This window comes from Onychomys torridus, chromosome 5 (assembly GCF_903995425.1).
Source record: "Onychomys torridus chromosome 5, mOncTor1.1, whole genome shotgun sequence".
Lineage (NCBI taxonomy): Eukaryota > Metazoa > Chordata > Mammalia > Rodentia > Cricetidae > Onychomys > Onychomys torridus.
In genome coordinates this window covers 4,719,747-4,740,918 of record NC_050447.1, presented here as the reverse complement: position 1 = coordinate 4,740,918, position 21,172 = coordinate 4,719,747, and the positions used below count along the sequence as shown (strand labels likewise).

At 41.6% G+C, this 21,172-nt stretch overlaps 1 non-coding gene across 1 annotated transcript; it reads left to right on the top strand.

Annotated features, from left to right (window-relative positions):
- Positions 1 to 12,963: 12,963 nt before the first annotated feature.
- On the top strand, positions 12,964 to 13,069 carry LOC118584894. The gene has a single exon (XR_004945073.1). It is a non-coding gene; the product is annotated as a U6 spliceosomal RNA (small nuclear RNA).
- Positions 13,070 to 21,172: the final 8,103 nt, after the last annotated feature.

Below are 21,172 nucleotides of genomic sequence, written 5' to 3'. Positions count from 1 at the left end.
AAAACTCCCTTAGAGAGGAAATAAAAAAGTCCCTTAAAGAAATGGAAGAAAAAACAAACAAAAAATTGGAAGAAAGCCAAAAAAAGTAATTAAACAGAGGAAGGAAACAATCCAAGATCTGAAAAATGAAATTGAGACAATAAAGAAAACACAAACTGAGGGAATGCTGGAAATAGAAATCCTGACTAAACGAACAGGAACTACAGAAACAAGCGTAACCAACTGAATGCAAGAGATGGCACAGAGAATCTCAGACAATTGAAGACACAATAGAGAAAATAGATGTATCAGTCAAGGAAAACACTAAAGACAAAAAAGTCGTAGCACAAAACGTCTAAGAAATTTGGGAGACCATGAAAAGACCAAACCTAATAATAGGGATAAAAGAAGGAGAAGAATACCAACTCAAAGGCACAGAAAATATATTCAACAAAATCATAGAAGAAATCTTTCCTAACCTAAATAAAGAAATACCTATGAAGATACAAGAAGTTTACAGAACACCAAAAAGGCCAGATCCAAAAAAAAAGTCCCCTCACCACATAATAATCAAAACACTAAATATACAGAACAAAGAAAAAAATATTAAGAGCCACAAAGGAAAAAGACCAAGTAACATATAAAGGCAAACCCATCAGAATAACACCAGACTTCTCAATAGAGACTGTGAAAGCTAGAAGGTCCTGGACAAATGTTATGCAGACACTAAGAGACCACTGATGCCAACCCAGACTATTATAACCAGCAAAACTCTCAATCACCATAGATGGAGTGAACAAAATATTCCATGATAAAACCAGATTTAAACAATACCTGTCCACAAACCCAGCCCTACAGAAAGCACTAGAAGGAAAAATCCAACCTAAAGAAGCTAAACACACCCATGAAAACTCAGGCAATAGAAAATCCCACACCAACAAACACCAAAGAAGGACAACACAACACAACCACAAAAATAACAGGAATTAACAATCACTGGTCATTAATATCCATCAATATCAATGGTCTCAATTCACCTATAAAAAGACACAGACTAACAGAATGGATAAGAAAACAGGATCCATCCTTCTGCTGCATACAAGAAATACACCTTAACTTCAAAGACAGACACTACCTCAGAGTAAAGGGCTGGGAAAAGGCTTTCCAAGCAAATGGACCTAAGAAACAAGCTGGTATAGCTATCCTAATATCTAATAAAATAGACTTCAAACTAAAATCAATCAAAAGAGATCAGGATGGACAATACTTACTTATCACAGGAAAAATACACCAAGATGAAGTCTCGATCCTGAACATTTATGCCTCAAATACTAAGGCACCCACATTCATAAAAGAAACATACTAAAGCTTAAATCGCACATCACCCCACACATTAGTAGTGGGAGATTCCAACACATCACTCTCACCAAAAGACAGATCTACCAGACTGAAACTTAACAAAGAAATAAAGGACCTAACAGATGTTATGACTCAAATGGACTTAATAGATATCTACAGAACATTCCATCGTAACACAAAAGAATATACCTTCTTCTGAGCACCCCATGGAACCTTCTCAAAAATTGACCACATGCATGGTCACAAAACAAATCTCAACAGATATGAAAACATTGGAATAACCTCCTGTATCTTATCAGACCACCATGCCTTAAAGTTAGATTTCAACAATAAAAATTATAGAAAGCCTACAGTCTCATGGAAACTGAATAATGCTCACCTGAAACATCAATGGGTCAAGGAAGAAAGAAAGAAAGAAATTAAAGATTTCCTAGAATTCAATGAAAATGAAAGTACAACATACCTAAACTTATGGGACACTATGAAAGCAATACTAAGATGAAAATTCATGGCTCTAAATGCACACATAAAGAAGATGGAGAAATCTCATACCAATGAATTAACAGCACAACTAAAAGCTCTAGAACAAAAAGAAACAAACTCACCCAGGAGAAATAGACGCCAGAAAATAATCAAATTGAGGGCTGAAATCAACAAAATAGAAACCAAGAGAACAATACAAAAATTCAATGAAACAAAGAGTTGGTTCTTTGAAAAAATCAACAAGACAGACAAACCCCTAGCCAAATTAACCAAAAGGCAAAGAGAGAGCACCCAAATTAATAAAATCAGAAATGAAAAGGGAGACATAACAACAGACAACAAGGAAATCCAGAGAATCATCAGGTCATACTTCAAAAACCTGTACTCCACAAAATTGGAAAATCTCAAAGAAATGGACAATTTTCTGGATAGATACCACATACCAAAGTTAAATCAAGGCCAGAGAAACCATTTAAATAGACCAATAACTCCTAAACAAATACAAACAGTCATCAAAAGTCTCCCAACCAAAAAAAGCCCAGGACCAGATGGTTTCAGTGCAGAATTCTACCAGACTTTCAAAGAAGAACTAATACCAATACTCTCCAAATTATTCCACACAATAGAAACAGAAGGAACACTACCTAACTCTTTTTATGAAGCCACAATTACCCTGATACCCAAACCAAACAAAGATGCAACAAAGAAAGAGAATTACAGACCAATCTCCCTCATGAACATTGATGCAAAAATACTCAACAAAATATTGGCAAACCAAATCCAAGAATTCATTAAAAAAAAAGTATCCTTCATGACCCAGTAGGTTTCATCCCAGGGTTGCAAGGATTGTTCAACATATGAAAATATGTCAATGTAATACACCATATAAACAAACTGAAAGAAAAAAAACCACATGATCATCTCATTAGATGCTGAAAAAGCCTTTGACAAAATCCAACACCCCTTCATGATAAAGGTCTTAGAGAGATCAGGAATACAAGGGACATTCCTAAACATAATAAATGCAATTTACAGCAAGCCAACAGACACCATCAAATTAAACGGAGAGAAAATCAAACCGATACCACTAAAATCAGGAACAAGACAAAGCTGTCCACTCTCCCCATATTTATTCAATATAGTACTAGTAGTTCTAGCTAGAGCAATAAGACAACAAAAAGAGATCAAAGGGATACAAATTGGAAAGGAAGAAGTCAAACTTTCAGTATTTGCAGATGATATGATCGTATTCATAAGTGGCCCCAAAAATTCTACCAGGGAACTCCTAAAGCTGATAAACTCCTTCAGTAAAGTGGCAGGATACAAGATCAACTAAAAAAAAATCAGTCGTCCTCTTATACACAAATGATAAAAGGGCTGAGAAAGAAGTCAGAGAAACATCACCCTTTACAATAGCCACAAATAATATAAAATACCTTGGGATAACACTAACTAAACAAGTGAAGGACTGTTTGGATAAGAACTTTAAATCTCTAAAGAAAGAAATTGAAGAAGATATCAGAAAATGGAAGGATCTCCCATGCTCATGGATAGGTAGGATTAACATAGTAAAAATGACAATCTTACCAAAAGCAATCTACAGATTCAATGCAATCTCCATCAAAATCCCAACACAATTCTTCACAGACTTGGAAAGAACAATACTCAACTTCATATGGAAAAACAAAAGACCCAGGATTGCTAAAAAACTCTGTACGATAAAGCAACCTCTGGAGGCATCACTATCCCTGACCTCAAGCTCTACTATAGAGCTATAGTAATAAAAACATCCTGGTACTGGTATAAAAAACAACATATGGACCAATGGAATCAAACTGAAGACCCTGACATTAATCCACACACATATGAACACCTGATTTTTGACAAAGAAGCCAAAACAATACAATGGAAAAAAGAAAGTATCCTCAACAAATGGTGCTGACATAACTGGATGTCAATATGTAAAAGGTTACAAATAGATCCATATGTGTCACCATGCACAAAACTCAAGTCCAAGTGGATCAAAGACCTCAATATAAATCCTGTCACACTAAACTTAATAGAAGAGAAAGTAGGAAGTACTCTTGAATGCATTGGCACCAGAGATCACTTCCTAAATATAACACCAATAGCACAGACACTGAGCACAACAGTTAATAAATGGGACCTCTTGAAACTGAGAAGCTTTTGCTGGGCAAAAGACATGGTCAATAAGACAAAAAGACAGCCTACAGAATGCGAAAAGATTTTCACCAACCCCAAATCTGACAGAGGATTGATCTCCATAGTATATAAAGAACTCAAAAAATTAGACATCAAAATACCGAACAATCCAATTTAAAAATGGGCTAAAGACCTAAACAGAGAATTCACAAAACAAGAATCACAAATGGCTGAAAGACATTTAAAGAAATGATCAACATGCTTAATCATCAGAGAAATGCAAATCAAAACGACTCTGAGATACCACCTTACACCTATCAGAATGGCTATGATCAAAAACACTAATGACAGTCAATGTTGGAGAGGATGTGGAGCAAAGGGAACACTACTCCACTGTTGGTGGGAATGCAATCTTGTACAACCACTGTGGAAGTCAGTATGGCAGTTTCTCAGAAAACTGGGAAACTACCTCAAGACCCAGCCATACCACTCTTGGGCATATACCCAAGGAATGTTCAACCATACCACAAAGATACATGCTCAGCTATGTTCATAGCAGCATTATTTGTAATAGCCAGAACCTGGAAACAACCTAGATGCCCGTCAACTGAAGAATGGATTAAGAAAATGTGGTACATATACACAATGGAGTACTACTCAGAAGAGAAAAACAATGACAGCATGAAATTTGTAGGCAAATGGATGGAACTAGAAAATATCATCCTGAGTGTGGTAACCCAAACCCAGAAGGACAAACATGGTATGTACTCACTCATAAGTGGATTCTAGATAGAAAGCAAAGAACAATCAGACTGCAACCAGCTGTGGATATAGCTCTGTGTAAATAAAGTTCTGATTGGCCAGTGGCCAGGCAGGAAGTATAGGCGGGACAAGAGAGAAGAGAATTCTGGGAAGTAGAAGGCTGGGGAGAGACACTGCCGCCACTGCCATGAGAAGCAACATGTAAAGACACCGGTAAGCCACAAGCCATGTGGCAAAGTATAGACTAACAGAAACAGGTTAATTTAAGATAGAAGAAGTAGATGACAAGAAGCCTGCCACGGCCATACAGTTTGTAAGCAATATAAGTCTCTGTGTGTTTACATGGTTGGGTCTGAGTGATTGTGGGACTGGCGGGTAAGAGAGATTTGTCCTAGACTGTGGGCCAGGCAGGAAAACTCCAACTACAAATGGCACCCAACGTGTTTGCAAGAGTTTCCACCTAAAACCTGAGAAAAAAGATTCTAAATGAAGCTAAAAACAGCTTCCTAGTTGTCTCTCTCAAGTTAGTGGCAGCCTGCTGGTTTGAGCTACTATGGCGGGTTCCTGGCGGGTTCCTGGCGGGTTCCTGGAGTGTGTGTCTGACCTGCAGTGTGGCAGGAATGAAGAATCTACAAGGGGCACTTTACTCTGCTGCGTGGTAGATTTAGCCTTTGCGAGTTTAAAAAAAAAAAAAAAAAGTTTCTGGGCTATGCGCTGCTTTGATAGAACTGCTTCTGATAGTTGATGGTACACATGGCTCCAGACCCAGAGCTGGCGGTAAAAATGTACCACAGCCATGTTGGGAAGCTGAGGTGGGTGGAGCCGGCAGCCACAGCCATGTTTCAGTCTTACAAAGATGGATATTACACAGAGAATCTGGTTTATGTTGTCTTTGGGATTTTTAACTGCAGAAAAAGATTTGATCGTAAAAGCTGTTGAGTTAAACAAATATATAAATTTTAAAGGTACCTTGACTTCAAAATTTGGATATAAGGATATGTTGCTTTGGAAAGGAGTCTCTGCTTTTGTTTCCACAGAAAGCCCAAGGCTGTGGATTTGTTCCAGATTAAGATACATCAGGTTTGATCAGCCAAGACCCCCTGAAAGGTCTCCAATGACACCATGGCCCAGATGATCTGACATCCAGAATGGTTTCAAGGCAACTGGCTCAGAGGTTTACCCTAATGGACTACTCCATAATCCTAAAATTTTCTTTGTGTCCCCATAAGATACAGCGCCCCCTCCAGCAGGAAGCAGTAAGAGAAACTACGCCCAAATTCCCAGCTGGCTTTGGAGATGGAATTGGCTCACTCCTTCTCTAAACCCAGACATATTTCTAAAAGAAAAGGTTAAGAGATTCTTGTGTCCCAAATCAAAAGAGCCCTCTGGTGTGGGACAGAGAAAAACCACTATTTTATTTAAAACAGGTTGATTATAAATGCAATCTCTTTCTAAAGATAAAAATAGATATGATAGGATGAAAGGGTAGATTAATGAACTTACTTCTAAACAGCAACAACTCATTTAAAATGTTTTACATTGGTATAGATTTTAGTCTATTGATACAAACTTAAAGTTAATTTTGTTATACTATGTGTATATTTCTACTCTTGTTTAAGGTATTATGTTTGTACAGCTCATTTTAAATTGAAATGGATAATTAAAAGTAGATTAATAATTAGTCATCTATGATAATCATACTCTTGCCATGTTAGTTAAGTCTTCTAGATATACAGAGAGATATTTCAGATAGACAGGTAATCCTCAAACACTTCAAAGGTCTACAGAATATGGCATTTAAAATATTTTTAAAATTTAGACTTTCTGGACAGTGAGACATGTCTGCTCCTGGCAGCACCGATTTACTTCAGAGAGGAGGATGGGCATTGAAGACACTTCATATGGAGTTTATCTTCACGTTGGCAAAAATAGCCATTTGGGCAAGAAACTGTTCTTGCCTGGACTGCTTGATCAACTGGACATAGAAAAGTGACCACTGAACTTTGCTTGACAAAATGGTCCTTCAGGTTCCTGCTTTGCAGAGGAAACTGCCAGAAATTCTACAGGACACTGAGAGAAGTGACCGAGAGACTCTAGCCCTGTGGGCTGCAGACAAATGTCCCAACTTTACAAAGGAACATTAGGTGACTGTCCAGGCTGCCAGCTGTCTCTGTCTACCCTGCAAGACTCCCGAAAGTTGCTTGCATCCTTCTCCCATTTCTCAGGTAATATTATATCCTTCTGAGGTCTTTGATGTGGTTGAAGACTAGATAGTTATAATTTCCTCAGTTATGATAAAATATAAGTTAGATATAAAACCTTAGACTCACAAATATAAGATAGATAGGATATCTTCTTTAATATTGTAACTGTAATTCTTGCTTGATAATTTTGTTATATGTAATTTTACTATGTAAAAGTTAAAACCATCCTTTAAAAAAAAAAAAAGAAAAGGGGAAGTGCTGTGGATATCACTCTGTGTAAATAAAGTTCTGATTGGCCAGTGACCAGGCAGGAAGTATAGGCAGGACAAGAGAGAAGAGAATTCTGGGAAGTAGAAGGCTGGGGAGAGACACTGCCGCCACTGCCATGAGAAGCAACATGTAAAGACACCGGTAAGCCACAAGCCATGTGGTAAAGTATAGACTAACAGAACCAGGTTAATTTAAGATAGAAGAAGTAGATGACAAGAAGCCTGCCACAGCCATACAGTTTGTAAGCAATATAAGTCTCTGTGTGTTTATATGGTTGGGTCTGAGTGACTGTGGTACTGGCGGGTAAGAGAGATTTGTCCTAGACTGTGGGCCAGTCAGGAAAATGTCCTAGACTGTGGACCAGGCAGGAAAACTCCAACTACAGCAACCCACAGAACCATGGAGGCTATACATATGGCATGTGGGACCCTAGGATGACTGTAACTTATAATAAGATTTGGTTTTACTCAATTACTGAGCAACCCTCAATGAAACATTACACTATTAAGATAAGAATTTATACTGTATCAAGCTGATAATAGAAAAATAAATTAATTAATCTAAAAAATTAAAAAAGAAAAGAAAAATTTGAACTATTAAAAAAACCCAAACATATTTTTCAAAAGCAAAAAGGGGAAACTAGGGGCTCATCATTCCACTCCACATTCTATTCTTTCCCTTGTTTTATATATTTTAAATTTTTTATCAGTGGATTCTGCTGGAGTATCCACTACAGATAAGCACTGAAGGGCTCCTGTTGAATATCACCTTCTGGAGCAATAGAAGGATCTTTCTGCTGACACTTGGAGGAGACTCCATCTGGTGTTGGTGTGGGCCCAGGGTTCTACTTACGTCTTTCCTCAGGACAATGAGATTCCTCATTGGGTTTCTGAGTGCTGTGTGTGCCCTGTGGCTGCATATGAAACCCAACATGGCAGAGATCTATTGGACCTTTGTGAAAAACTCTCCCCTTCCGATGCCAATGGGGATTGAAAGCCTAATATGGCCAGCTTTGGCAAGCATTAATGTAAGCCTAGGAACTGCAGCCATGCAGTTGGATTCTCCAGAAGGTAATGTATGGCAACTGCTTTTTCAAGTATGTATGAGAATTTGTCACCCAGACACCTTGGAGATTAATGATAACAGTGAAGATCACTGACCTCCATTTATTAACAGTAGCATGCCAGCTAAGCAATTTTATTTTCACCGTCCTATTCAAGCTGGAGTAGTACCTACTTCTCATGAGTGGTTCTGTGCAACATTTTTTGGCCTCCTGAAATTCATTTAGCCCCCTTTGAAGATACCTTAAAATTTGTAAGCCTGAATGTAGCCATTATGAGACCATTAGTTCTGCTCCTTGTGAGCTGCCTGTTTTTTCTTTATGGTTCTTAGTTGTTCTTTTGCAGAGCTGCCAGCTTAAGTCATGCTGGGATCAAGAAAAATGGGCCTTGGCGGTTCATGTTCCTGGAGTTATGTCCATGTCAGTGGATGCCCACAAACTCCAGAAGAGAATTTGACATCACTGCTGCCATTGTTGCTGTTATAACAGTGATGACCAGCCCTACTACTGTTTCTGGAACTGCCATTTCATAACTGGTTACTACAGCTAGCACAGTGGAGACCCAGCAGCAAAAGTAGCTACCACAGTTAACTAATTTTTCATTCTATTGGGCATGACAAATTTAAATCAATAGTTATATACATTTCAATTGGCTTTGAAAGTTATAAATTTACAAACTCAAGTCCATTTGCTTTTTTGGATACCATCTTACAAGGTCTCCAATTTGCAGTAAGGCTCGTTAAGGAAGGGAATGGCTCAGCTGCCTTTAGCCTACTGGCTATGGGTGGGTTAAGACTTCTGTTGGTCTTTTCTGTGTCGAACACACAGATTGCAAGCCCAGCGCCACTTAGAGATCTTTGGCAGCAGTTAACTCTGCAGCTCTCACACACGATTGAGCCTGTATGATAATGAGTATTCAGAGACAGGTAATGCCTAGGGGGCGCTCACCAACCAAAGACAGAACACCTGTGTGGCCTGGACAGGTGTCTCCATGACAGGTAAGGTGACCTGCTGACGTCCCACGCAACCTAAGTCAGAAGCTCATTTTTTAGCAAAACGGGGGTACCTGTAGGGCCCTGGCCCCCATTTTGGGTAACTGTTGCCTTGCTTGCTGACTTTGACCTTGATATCTCCCTATGCTAATTCCCTGCCAGATTTCACCCTCCTGAATGCTTAAGGGAAGTTCCTTGTCTGTGTATCCTGCATATTGGGCATTAACAGCTTAGATGCAAGACTGTAAAACTTTGGAAGCAAACTTCTGCCCTCTGGGGTTCTCCCATTGTGCTGTAAGCTTGTATTTAAGACCTCCTCCCTCCTTCAATAAATGGCATTTGGCATTCAAAAAAATTATTTTTAGTATGTGCACATGTGTGTGTTTGTGTATGTGGGTACAGTGCCCAAGGAGACCACTAAGAGGACATTGATGCCCTGGATCTGGAGTTTCAGACCATCAGCCTGCCTGACAGGAGTGTTGGGAACTGAACCTGGTCCTCTGCAAGAGCAGCTGATGCTTTTAACTCCTGAGCCACCTCTCCAGTCCTGCCACCCACCGTTCTGAGGAAGAGCTTCTTGTTCTGTATACCCCGAATGCCAGGCCACCTGGTCCTGGAGCTTCTGCAGTCTCCTGTCTGTTCTCTCATCTCACCACAAGAAATCTGGGATTACAGGCACATGCTAACACATTCGTCTTTATGTATGATTAGAGATCTGAACTTGGGTCCTTGAATTTGCACAGCAAGCCCTTTACCCTTTACCTGCTGGGCTATCTACCCAGCCCTATAAATTAATTTGTAATGAAAAGCAAAATCTATACTAGCTGTAGGATTTAGTATACATACACAAAAGAAAACATTAAATTTTTCAACCTTAAAATAATCTTTAAAAAAAAAAACCCTACAATCTCTTCCTAAAGTTGAAATTCTGTACATCCTGAATAAAGGCAATATATAAATGATACAATATGTAATAATATAACAAGAGCTCATTATTGGAAATATTAAAGATGAACTATTATTGGAAAGAAACTAGACCATCAAGATTTCCTGGGTATTACTTATTCTTGCACAAAAGTCTACTAATTGCCAAGGTTAAATTTGCTCTCTCTCTGCCTTGCTTCACTTCTTCCATAGAAACATGAGGCACAGACGTGGCTCTCACCTCATAGCCAATGCAGTTGACTCAGAGTTACTGTAAACTTCAGATCTAGATATTCTCACACATTTGCTCTTTCCAGAGACACACAGCTCTGATTTCAGGACACCTGTCACATTGTATCACACTTTTTTTTTTTAAATGCCAGTGACAATGCAGCTGGAAATTCACATTTGAATGGGTCAGCAGCACCTGTCTAGTGATTTTTAACTGGTTTCTGAGGCCGACATTTCCATGTAAAGTGACCAACTATGCAAAGCTGAGCCATATATTTATGATACATGGAGGCAAGTTCCTCTTATCCGTGTCTATGGCCATTCCGTCATTCCGTTCAGTGAAGCCGTATGTGATGAGAAGCAAGTGTGAAGATGGCTGAAATAATTGGGTCAAATCTGCATCAGGTTGGTTCAGTAGTCACGTGCAAATGAGGGCATATTAAAAAATTGTAACAGATCATATTCTCTCTAGCAAAATGGGAGTGAGGATGGTGGTGCATCAAGCAATTTCAGGAGACACTAGCAAGTAAAATGTAAACCATTGATATTTATACAGGTGTGGAATAAACGTAAACAATACTGTGTAGTATAAATGTAGGCAGAATTCTGTCCCAAACATTTGATTTCTAGTTCATTCCTCCCCATAATAGTAGACTTAAAGAAGTTAGCCGGTAATGGAAGTGGTGGGGAGTCAGAATATTGGAGGTTAAGGAACTTCTAATACTCCTGGCTTTGCTGTGCTGGCTCGAGTTTCTTCCATTTGATATGTCAAACCCACCTTTTCTCTACTCTCCCATGCTCCAGGCCCATCAGCAGGTTCCCTTGTCCTCTGGATTCTACTAGATCTTACCAGCAGAGAGCACAGATGGGTGGAAAAGACCAGACAATGACCCTTTTCCACTCCACTGGTGAGTGTGTCTGGGCACAGGTCAACACTCTCAGTTCAGATGGTTTTGCACACAGCCTGTCTCCAGATGGCCTTGCACACAGCCTGTCTCCAGATGGCTTTGCACATAGCCTGTCTTCAGATGGCTTTGCACACAGCCTGTCTAACTCCATATTCTAGTGACACATTACACAACTATCCCAAATGGTTTCTGTGTTCCTTGCTGACAGCTTTTGTAAATAGTCCCTCCATGGACTCACTACACTGCTCTCCATGATTGGAGAGCCTACACTCGCTACACTGCTCTCCATGATTAGAGAGCCTACACTCATTACCCTGCTCTCCATGACTGGAGAGCCTATACTCATTACCCTGCTCTCCAGTAGCGGCCAAAATCACAGGAAATGGCCTCTAAAGCAGTGTGAGGGCCAAAGCACTTCTTTTACCAATGCTTTTCTCGGGCCCTATTTGGAGAAATAAAGTCAGAACTTGACACCTAGGTTAGCAATACATGAAAAATCCACTCCCGTGCCCCTCTCTTCCTGGCCTTTTAGTTCTTTCCTCCAGGGCTGGGGAGATGGTAGTTAACACTGACTGCTCTTCCAGAGGACCTGGGTTTGCTCCCAGTAACCACATGGCAGCTCATATCCATTCCTAACTGCAGTTTCAGGGAATCCAATGCCCTCTTCTTCTGTCCTCCATGGGCAGCAGGCACACATGTGAGACATAGACATTCCTGCATACAACGCACCCACACACCTAAAAAATAAAATAAATTCTTTCCTCTATATTATGTGAAGGAAATGTCAGGGCTTGGCTGCTTTCAGTGCAGAACCACTGTTCAGTTAGTGTGGCTTCCTGGAGTCAGGGAAGAGAGTGCTGGGAGGACCCGTCAGGTTTTTACATTGCTGTGACCACAAAGCCTGAAAGAATTGACTCCAGGGAAGAAAGACTTGGTTCGTGGTTCTGAGTGTTCCCATCCATCAGGGCACAGGAGGCATGGCAGAACAGCTTAACTGATGGCATCAGAAGTATGTGGTGGAGACACCAGGGTACAGGGCAGAGACCAGCAGCAGGTATAACCTGCAGAGGCCCTCGCTTATGACCTATTTCTACCAGGGAGGCTCTTTTTCCCACAGGCTCCCCAGGTTCCCAACCAACAGCATCACCAGCGAGGGTCAAACATTCCAAACTGGCATTTCCGATTCAAACCCTGACATAGGTTTGAATACACACACCCGCGAGGAAATACTTTAGCCTGGAAGTTACACCTGCATTCACCTCAGATCCCATGGCCTGAAGCACAGGGCACAGTCCCCACTGCAAAGGGCACGGGAAAGTGCAATCTTTCAAGGGAGAGCAGGATGTTAGGGGACACTGCAGCCATGTGACCTGGAGCTGCACAGGGATGGAGAGCCACCATATCACAAATAACCATGCATCCTCGGGGGTTCTGCGTTCCTGAAGCAGTTGACCTGGAGGGTTGGAACAGCTATGGTGCATGTTCTTCAGCTGTTGCTTTCTCCTCCAACTTGTACGTAAAAAGCCTGTGGTGGCTGATATTTTAAGCTGGAGTATTTCTGAATCTGTATCAACTCCTGACAAGACACAAGTCTACATACTTGCTTGTGTGTTTAAGAGTACATTCCGGTTCTCACTTCAACAGCACATATACTAAAACTGGAATGATACAGAGAAGATAACATGGCCCCTGCACAAGGATAACACACAAATTCATGAAGCATTCCATATTAAAATAAAAAAGAATGCTTCCTGGTGCTGCCGGGGTTGTCTAATTGCTGCTTGTTTTATCATGGAATGTTGGTGAGTGTGCCCAGTGTTACGGTTTAGTGACAACTGCTGGTTTTGGTGGTGGTTCAGGCTGCCCAGTCACTTACTGTCCCCAGGTGTGATGTTTCACTTCTATCAGGACCAGCTGTGAGCTAAGAGCAGCTTTCCCAATGATGAATAGTGACAGTGTGGGCTTCTTCCACAACCAGCAGTGCTTTCTCTGTACTTTGGCGGTCCCCAAGCGACACCTTTGCTGCTTGTGCACATCCAGTGACGTTGGACGGGCTGCCTCAGATGCTGTGGTTTGTCCTCATCTCGGGGTTCACTCAGGCAGGAGTATTATGGGTTGTCATAGCTTGGTGCAATGTGCCCAAATGTGGTCTATGTTCTCATCAGAACCCAAGGAGGTCTGTCACATGCCATATTTCTCTGTGGTGTATTGTGAGTAGAAAGGATTTCCTTCTGTGCCTCAGGCCCCTGGACACCTTGAAACATCAGAGGTAGGGTCTGAACTTTCATAGGATTTATTTCCTATCCTTTCTAATTTTATTATTATTATTCTAATTTTGTTTATATGTGCACATGAGGGCAGTTGCTCACAGAGTCCAGAAGAGAGAGTTGGATTCTCCATATCTGAAATTACAGGCAGTTGTGAGCTACCTGACATCAGTGCTGGAAGATGAAATTCATCCTCTGCAAAAGTATCAACTCTTTTTTTTTTTTTTAATTTATGTGCACTGGTGTCTTGCCTACATATATGTCTGTGTGAGGGTGTTGGGTCCCCTGGAACTGAAGCTACACGCAGTTGTTTGAGCTGCCATGTGGGTGCTGGGAATTGAACACGGGACCTCGGGAAAAACAGTCAGTGCTCTTAACCACTGAGCCATCTCTCCAGAATTCACTCTTAGCCACTGAGTCATCTGCCAGGCCTGTCAGTCTTTTACTGGCCAAACAGGACGTTCCAAGCAGATTCAGACATTACTACCCTGCCTGTTTGCTGTCCAAACTAAACTGCTCAAGGTGTGATTTATAGGCACTGCTTAAATTAGCAGTAACAGTGGAGCTGGGCATTCTGCTCCTTCCCCAAGCTAATCGGCAAGGACATCATGGTGGGTTTTGTGGCCTTTGGGCTTCTCCAAGGCAGATCTCAAGCTCTTCCTTCTCCTGTGAAAAGCGGATCCTCAGGGTGCCGGCCATGGATTTTACTCCAGAACGTTCTCATTACCATTCTTTCTCTGCACCACACTGTAGTAAACATAACTGTTTGACTCTGTAGTTAGGCTCTGCCGCCTGCCACACTAAAAGTTTGGTTTCCCATCATTATAATGAGGAAATACAAACTAGGCAGCATTTCCCATTGTGTTGTCTGGGTGTCAGGGGAAACTCACTGAAAATGCCATCCCGGTATTTGGAGCAAAGTGTCTGAACTTCTTCTTCCAGGGTCTGACTAGGAGATTAGGAGGGAGTGAAGCTCATTGCTAACAGAAGAGTTTCATGAGTCAAGTCAAGAAGTCGCCACTGCCAACAGTTTGTGAACAGGGAACCCAGAATGTAGCCTGAAGCCCACACAGCTGGGTGCCTCAACCTCCCTCCCAGTTATCAGGAGCAAGCTTACCAGGGCAAGCCAATGCTGTCCAGAAGCTTGGCTGCAAGGGGATCTGAGAAACAACACTCCTAGTTGGGTAGTCATGTGTTTCACCAAAACTTTTACTACAGCAGAAGGGAAGAACAGAGATGAGGGCTAACTTCAGTAGCCAACCCGGTAGCTCTTTGCACTACTGATTCTTCCCTAGCAACATTTCAGTGGAATCATGAGTTGCTGTATTCTTCCATCTAGTGCCACACACTTTTAATCCCAGCACTCAGGAGGCAGAGGCAGGTAGATCTCCATGAATTCAAGGGCAGCCTGGTCTATGTGGTTAGTTCCAGTATATCCAGGACCCACATAATGAGACCCTGTCTCAAAAATAAAAACAAAAAAGTGTAAGATGGAGGAATAAGTATCTCCTGTTGCTGGCTTCAAAGTTAGAGAAGAGAGATCAATAGCAAGTGTTATGCCCACATCATGAGCCCCCCAGAGACTACCAGGAGTCTAAGTACATATACAAAAGCAAAGAGCCTTTATTGCAAGTTATGGCAGGGATTTTAAGGAGTAAAGGATTGGGGGTGGTGGTGGAATGGATTCCAGATTCAGATGGGATTTGAACTCCTGATTGGGTAGGAGTATGGCACAGAGTCTTGTCAAACAGACATTGCTACTGGCATTGCTGCAAGGAAATTGGCAACTTACATACAAGTGATGTAGGCTAGCCTTAATGTTCTGGAGCATCTAGTACTTTTTTGTCTCAATTCTGATTGCTCTTCTGCAGGGTACAGTTTGTGGCTTTTCCTGGTTATTGTAATGTGTGAGACCTAGTCCCAGTATTGTCAGTCTGCAGCCTGTCATGGCTGCACTAATGTTAAGTTAGGCATCTTCACAAGGAGTGTGTGCATTCTCTGACAGCTTTGGACTGCATGCAGCTGCTGTCCAGAAAGGAAATGGGCAGCACATTGAACTGGGGGGAACAGGGTTCTAACAATGACTCCAGTGAACAAGAAGAGGAATTCTCCCCTAGAGCAACCAGAGAATAACACAATCCTGTCAACCTCTTGTTTTCAGCCCTCTGAGACACATTGCCCCAGATTTCTGACTTTTGCAACAAGGAAATAAAATGAACAAACATCTAAGCCACTAAGTCTATGGTTTTTATTATGACAGCAAAAAAAAAAAAAAAAAAATACAAGTAAGCAAGACACCGTGTCCCTCAAGTCTTTCTTCCTGGAGACATCTCTGAGAGTGGGGGAGCATTGAAAGCTCTGCCTGATTCTTATCCTGACCTAGAGATGGTTCTAGGAAATGACCAAGTTGGAAAGGAAAACACAAGTCAGTGTTCCCTTCTTTTCCTCTTTTTCCAGGACAGGAAAACGGAAAGTACACAGCAGAACGTATACTGTACAAGATATTGTTTCCTCGTGACTGCAACTAAATCCTGGTACGGAAAGACTCAGCATGAAGAAAGCTTTCAGCTCACAGCTTCTGAGGGTTCCATGGCTGCTGGACTCCATGAACCCGAGAAGAACATCAAGAAGCAGAGGGAGGAGACACAAACTGGGAAGAAGTGTGACCTTCAAGGATGTCCCGGAGCACCCTACTTCCTCCAGCCAGGTTCCACTTCCTAAAGTTCCACAGCTTCCAGTAGCACCGCCAGTCGGGGGGCGCTCACATTTCCTAGAGAAACAGAACAAGTAGACTCAAAGAGAAAGCCTGTCTCAAAAACCAAGGACAAGGAGGAGAAGGAGTCAAACCCTTATCTACAGAGGGAGGATGTTACAAAAACAGGTATTGTCTGCAGTAGCTAAGCCTGGTGGACTCCACTCACAGCATGGGACACACAGAGCACTCACTTCCCAATGCAGGACACATGTGCACACACTCATGTCATGTAAATGAGACCGTTCAGGATGTATGCTTATGTGTTTGCTTACACAAGGGCACTCAACAGCCCAACATATGTGAGAAAAGTAAAGGCAAAACCTCCACCTCCAAAGAAAATTCTCATAGTTGAAGACAAAACTCATTCTTCACATTGGCACAAAACCCTCCCTCTAATCCTTTGTGAGAGCCAAAGTTTTACGTTTTAGTTACTGTGTCTAAGAGATCCATGAAACAAAAACGCCTCCAACCACAAGCCTCTTGCCCAAAGCCAGACAGTTCCTGGAATGTTGGAGGCTGTTGTTTATGGGAGACAACAAGTCACATGTTTTCACTCCCCTAAACAAGTTTGGTTGACACAACTGCACTGATGTGCTTGATCACATGTGGGCAGGAGGCACGCAGACAGGAAGTGCATCAGGATGTATGCTTGCCCCTGATTGGACCTGATGGGAAATACTGTGGCCTTATGGGTTTGTCTTTTTAAGCCTCTGCACACATGGACCTGGAGAGATGGCTCAGTGGTTAAGAGCACCGGCTGTTCTTCCAGAGGTCCTGAGTTCAATTCCCAGCAACCACATGGTGGCTCACAACCATCTACAATGAGAGATCTGGTGCTCTCTTCTGGCCTGCAAGCTGAGCACTCACTGTATACATAAAAAATAAATAAATCTTTAAAAACAAATGTGACACATGGCCATTTTCTGGGAATCCAGGAATGGACCTGTCCAGAGTCCATTGTCCTAGCCAGTGTTTAATTAAAACTTGCTTCAAATTTGGCTCAAAATTGTGGTAGTGGTCTTATTCTCATTCGACAGAATTAATATCTTCTCTTGTAAAGGTCAAAATTTTCTATGGGGATCACCATGTAATGCACAAATAACACTTCATTTTTATTTAAAATCATAAAAATATTTAAGTATGACTTTTTTATTTCTCATGTTTATTTTTTATAATATCCAGAACCATCTTCCTTTCCACAAAAACTTTTCCTCTCAACTTTTCTAGGTAATACAGTTTCTGTTAAGCTACTAGGATTTTCTCAAATCAGATGTGATGGCCCAAATCTGCAATTCCAGGAGGCTGAGGCAGGAGAATTACAAAGCTTGGGCCAGCCTGAGATACAGAATGAGACCCTATGTCAAGACACACACACAGGGGTCGGGGGTTTCATTTTCATTTCTTTAGCCTGCACCTTGATGCTCGACAAGAGTCACTTAAATTGGTCTGAAAACAAAACGCTGGTGGAAGTAAATAAGAACGGGGCTTAGGAAGTGCTCAGTTGGTAAAGCAGTTGTCCAGCACACATGAAGCACCAGGTGCAATCCCAGCCTGCATGAGCTGCCCTTGGCGCTGCAGCCCTGAAACCCCAGGACTTGGGAGATAGAGAAGGATCAGAAGTTCCAGGATCTTGGATATGTAGCAAGTTTGAGGTCAGCCTGGGATACAAGAGAGCCAGAAAGAGAGAAAGAGGAGGGAAGGGCAAGGAGAAGGGGAAGAGGGGAAAGGACAGGAGCAGAGAGGAAGGGGGGAAGCTGGAAAGCTCATCTAGAGAGTATTCATTTTTACACGAGGTAATTTGTTACTACAATAGGTTGTTGACGCCTTCACAGTATTCCATCCTCAGCTAGTCACCTTCATTCCAGAAATCTACTGGACAGCAGAAGGCACGTTGTCAGGTTTCTCGTGAGGAAACTAGAGAAGCCCGTAGTCATGGATCCAGTGACTCTAGAAACACACCTTGAGGATAAGGGCAAGGGTAATTTAAATATTCATTTAATATTTATCTCAGAGGTTTAACCAAGGAACAAATAAAACCCAGGGTAAAAGTGTGTGTGCTGGGGAAGTGAACGAGAGTAAAAGCTGGAAAAGTAAAGCTTGCAACACATAGGAAGCCATCAGAAACTATTCAGAGAAGTACTGCAAATGTGGGGATGGTGTCTGGAATGAAGAGATCAAGACCAAGGAGAAGCATAAATCCAGGTCAGAAACACAGGGCACTGACCTAGGATTACAGCTCCCAGTGTGTGCACCAACAGAACACAGGCTGCTGGAGCTCACAGAAGTGCTTGAGATACCTTAATTTGTGTCTTAAATTTTTGAAAACAGGTACAGCTGTCACAGAATACACAAATGTCCACAATTAAATTATGTGGGCATGCATACTTTTCCTTCCTTTTTTTTCTGAGGGCTGAAATACAGAAGAAATAGAATAGTTAGGTATCTTTGCTATCACTGCTGGGCGTAATTCCACATCTTTAATCCCAGCACTTGGAAGGCAGAGGCAGGCAGATCTCTGAGTTCAAGGCCAGCTTGGTCTACAGAGCAAGTTCCAAGACAGCCAATAAAGAGACTCTCTCTCTCTCTCTCTCTCTCTCTCTCTCTCTCTCTCTCTCTCTCTGCATATATATTAAATATACTTATATATTATATATAATTATATATAATATTATATATACAATATTCTTTGCTGAGGATATGGGGGGATTAGAACTTCTACATTAGAAACATGCTAGGCAAGGACAAAGATGCAGCTACTCAGGCAAGAATTAGAAGATTTCATGGGAAACCAGAGTAGAACCAAAGCAAGGGGCCAGGGCCTCCAGCCTCTGCATACTGAGTGACACAGCTGAGGCCTTTATTCTCAGCCCCTGGCTTTACAGGGCCTTGTTCTGTCTCTAAACTCAATGCAGAGCCCTGTAAAGTCAGAGATCTTGCTTTAAAATCGGTGACTATCAACTGTGGGGCATGGTGGCACACACTTTTAATCCTAGCACTGAGGAAGCAGAAACAGGTGGGTGTTTGTGAGTTCCGGGCCAGTCTGGTCTACACAGAGAGACTGTCAAGAATGAAAGGGGAAAATTAAAGAAGAAAGGAAGGAAGGAAAGAAGGGAAGGGGGAGGGAGAGAGGGAGGAAGGGAGAAGGGAGAAGGGAGAAGGGAGGAAGGAAGGAAGGAAGGAAGGAAGGAAGGAAGGAAGGAAGGAAGGAAGGACATCTTCAAAATAAAGCAGAGCCTTTATGAGTGAACAAATTCAAATGAAAAACTCACTATTTCTGATTTCTCTGTTGCTATCTAGATGTTTCACCAAAAATGAATTCCAGCTCAAAAACACATGCAGAGTCACGTCTGCATCTGACACCTTTGTCTCTTCATTGCCTTGGTTTTTAATAATGGTTCTTAATGGTTCAAGAATTTTAGATTTTTCTGAGAAACTCACAGTCTAAGAAAAACAGACAAACATTTAATGGCTGTGACAAAACATGAAGGATGGTGCTAGAGCATTTGAGAAAGATTTCAGAAATTACATTAAAAATGGTTTTCCATGAGAAAGTGGGGAAGGTGACTGTAGGCAGCAATGAGTGTATGGGGCTGAAATACAGAAACAGCCCTGTTAGACAGCCTATCCTAAAAAGACTGTCATTTCCAAGAAGTAAATAGTAATGACATTTGGTAATAGAACAAGAGTTTCTCTTATTTTCTGAACTCTAACAATACACAAGGTATTCACTAATGATTAGGAATTTCCCCCTAACCAACTATTTTAGCTTCTACCAAACAAAATTTATAGTGCACCTTTAAGGAAAAGTTGCAAAGTAGAGATCATGGAAGAATAGGGAAAAGATTGTGGAAGTCAGTCTCCAGGCTCTGGGTCACAGTGTGACAAGAATACACTATTCCATCTGTATCTCTGGGAGACGTGGGACCACAGCATTTTGCCCATGTGGGCAAATGGCAGAATTTCCCTGGTTGCTGATGATGACAAACCAAATATTTAAATATCAAGCAGAATCCAAGGTCAGAGAAAACAGCTAATGTTTGGCAAATCAATCACTTGAAACTTCTCATCTGTGAAACAGAAAGCTGCCTGTCTCTCAGTACTTTTATGCAGATCAGCTCATCTAGGTAAAGAATGTAGGATAGTGTTTGATTTCAGAAAATGACGATATAGGCCATACATATTCATGTGTCTAGTTGAGACACAGATGTTTGCTTACTCCCTTTAGAAAGACCCTACGATCCCATTTGCCATTTGTTTGCTCTGCAAACCTATACATCTAAAAGCTTTGAGTGCACAGAATATGGTGTCAGATGCCAACTTTTTGATTTCTAAATGAGTAGGCCTTTTTTTTTGTTGTTTGTTTGTTGTTTTGTTTGTTTGTTTTTCGAGACAGGGTTTCTCTGTAGCTTTGGAGCCTGTCCTGGACTAGATCTGTAGACCAGGCTAGTCTCGAACTCACAGAGATCCACCTGCCTCTGCCTCCCGAGTGCTGGGATTACAGCTGTGCGCCACCACCGCCTGGCCATGAGTAGGACTTTTTAACACAAGTTCCAAATGTGAACATTTCATATTGGCAGTTACTTCCAAGTAAGCTATATTTTAGAATGATTCTTCTATTCGGTTCAGAAATTATGCTGAGAAATCCCTCCTTAGGGCTCTAAACTCTAGCAACTGACTGAAATCTAAGCGAAGGTTTCCTATTTTGTGTTTTTCCAGCCGGCTTCTGTTTCCACCCCTAAAGACAAGCGAGGAGCCTTCTCAGAAAAAAGCCTGTCTCAAGTTCCGCTCCACAGTGACTGTCCCTCACTAAGGCTT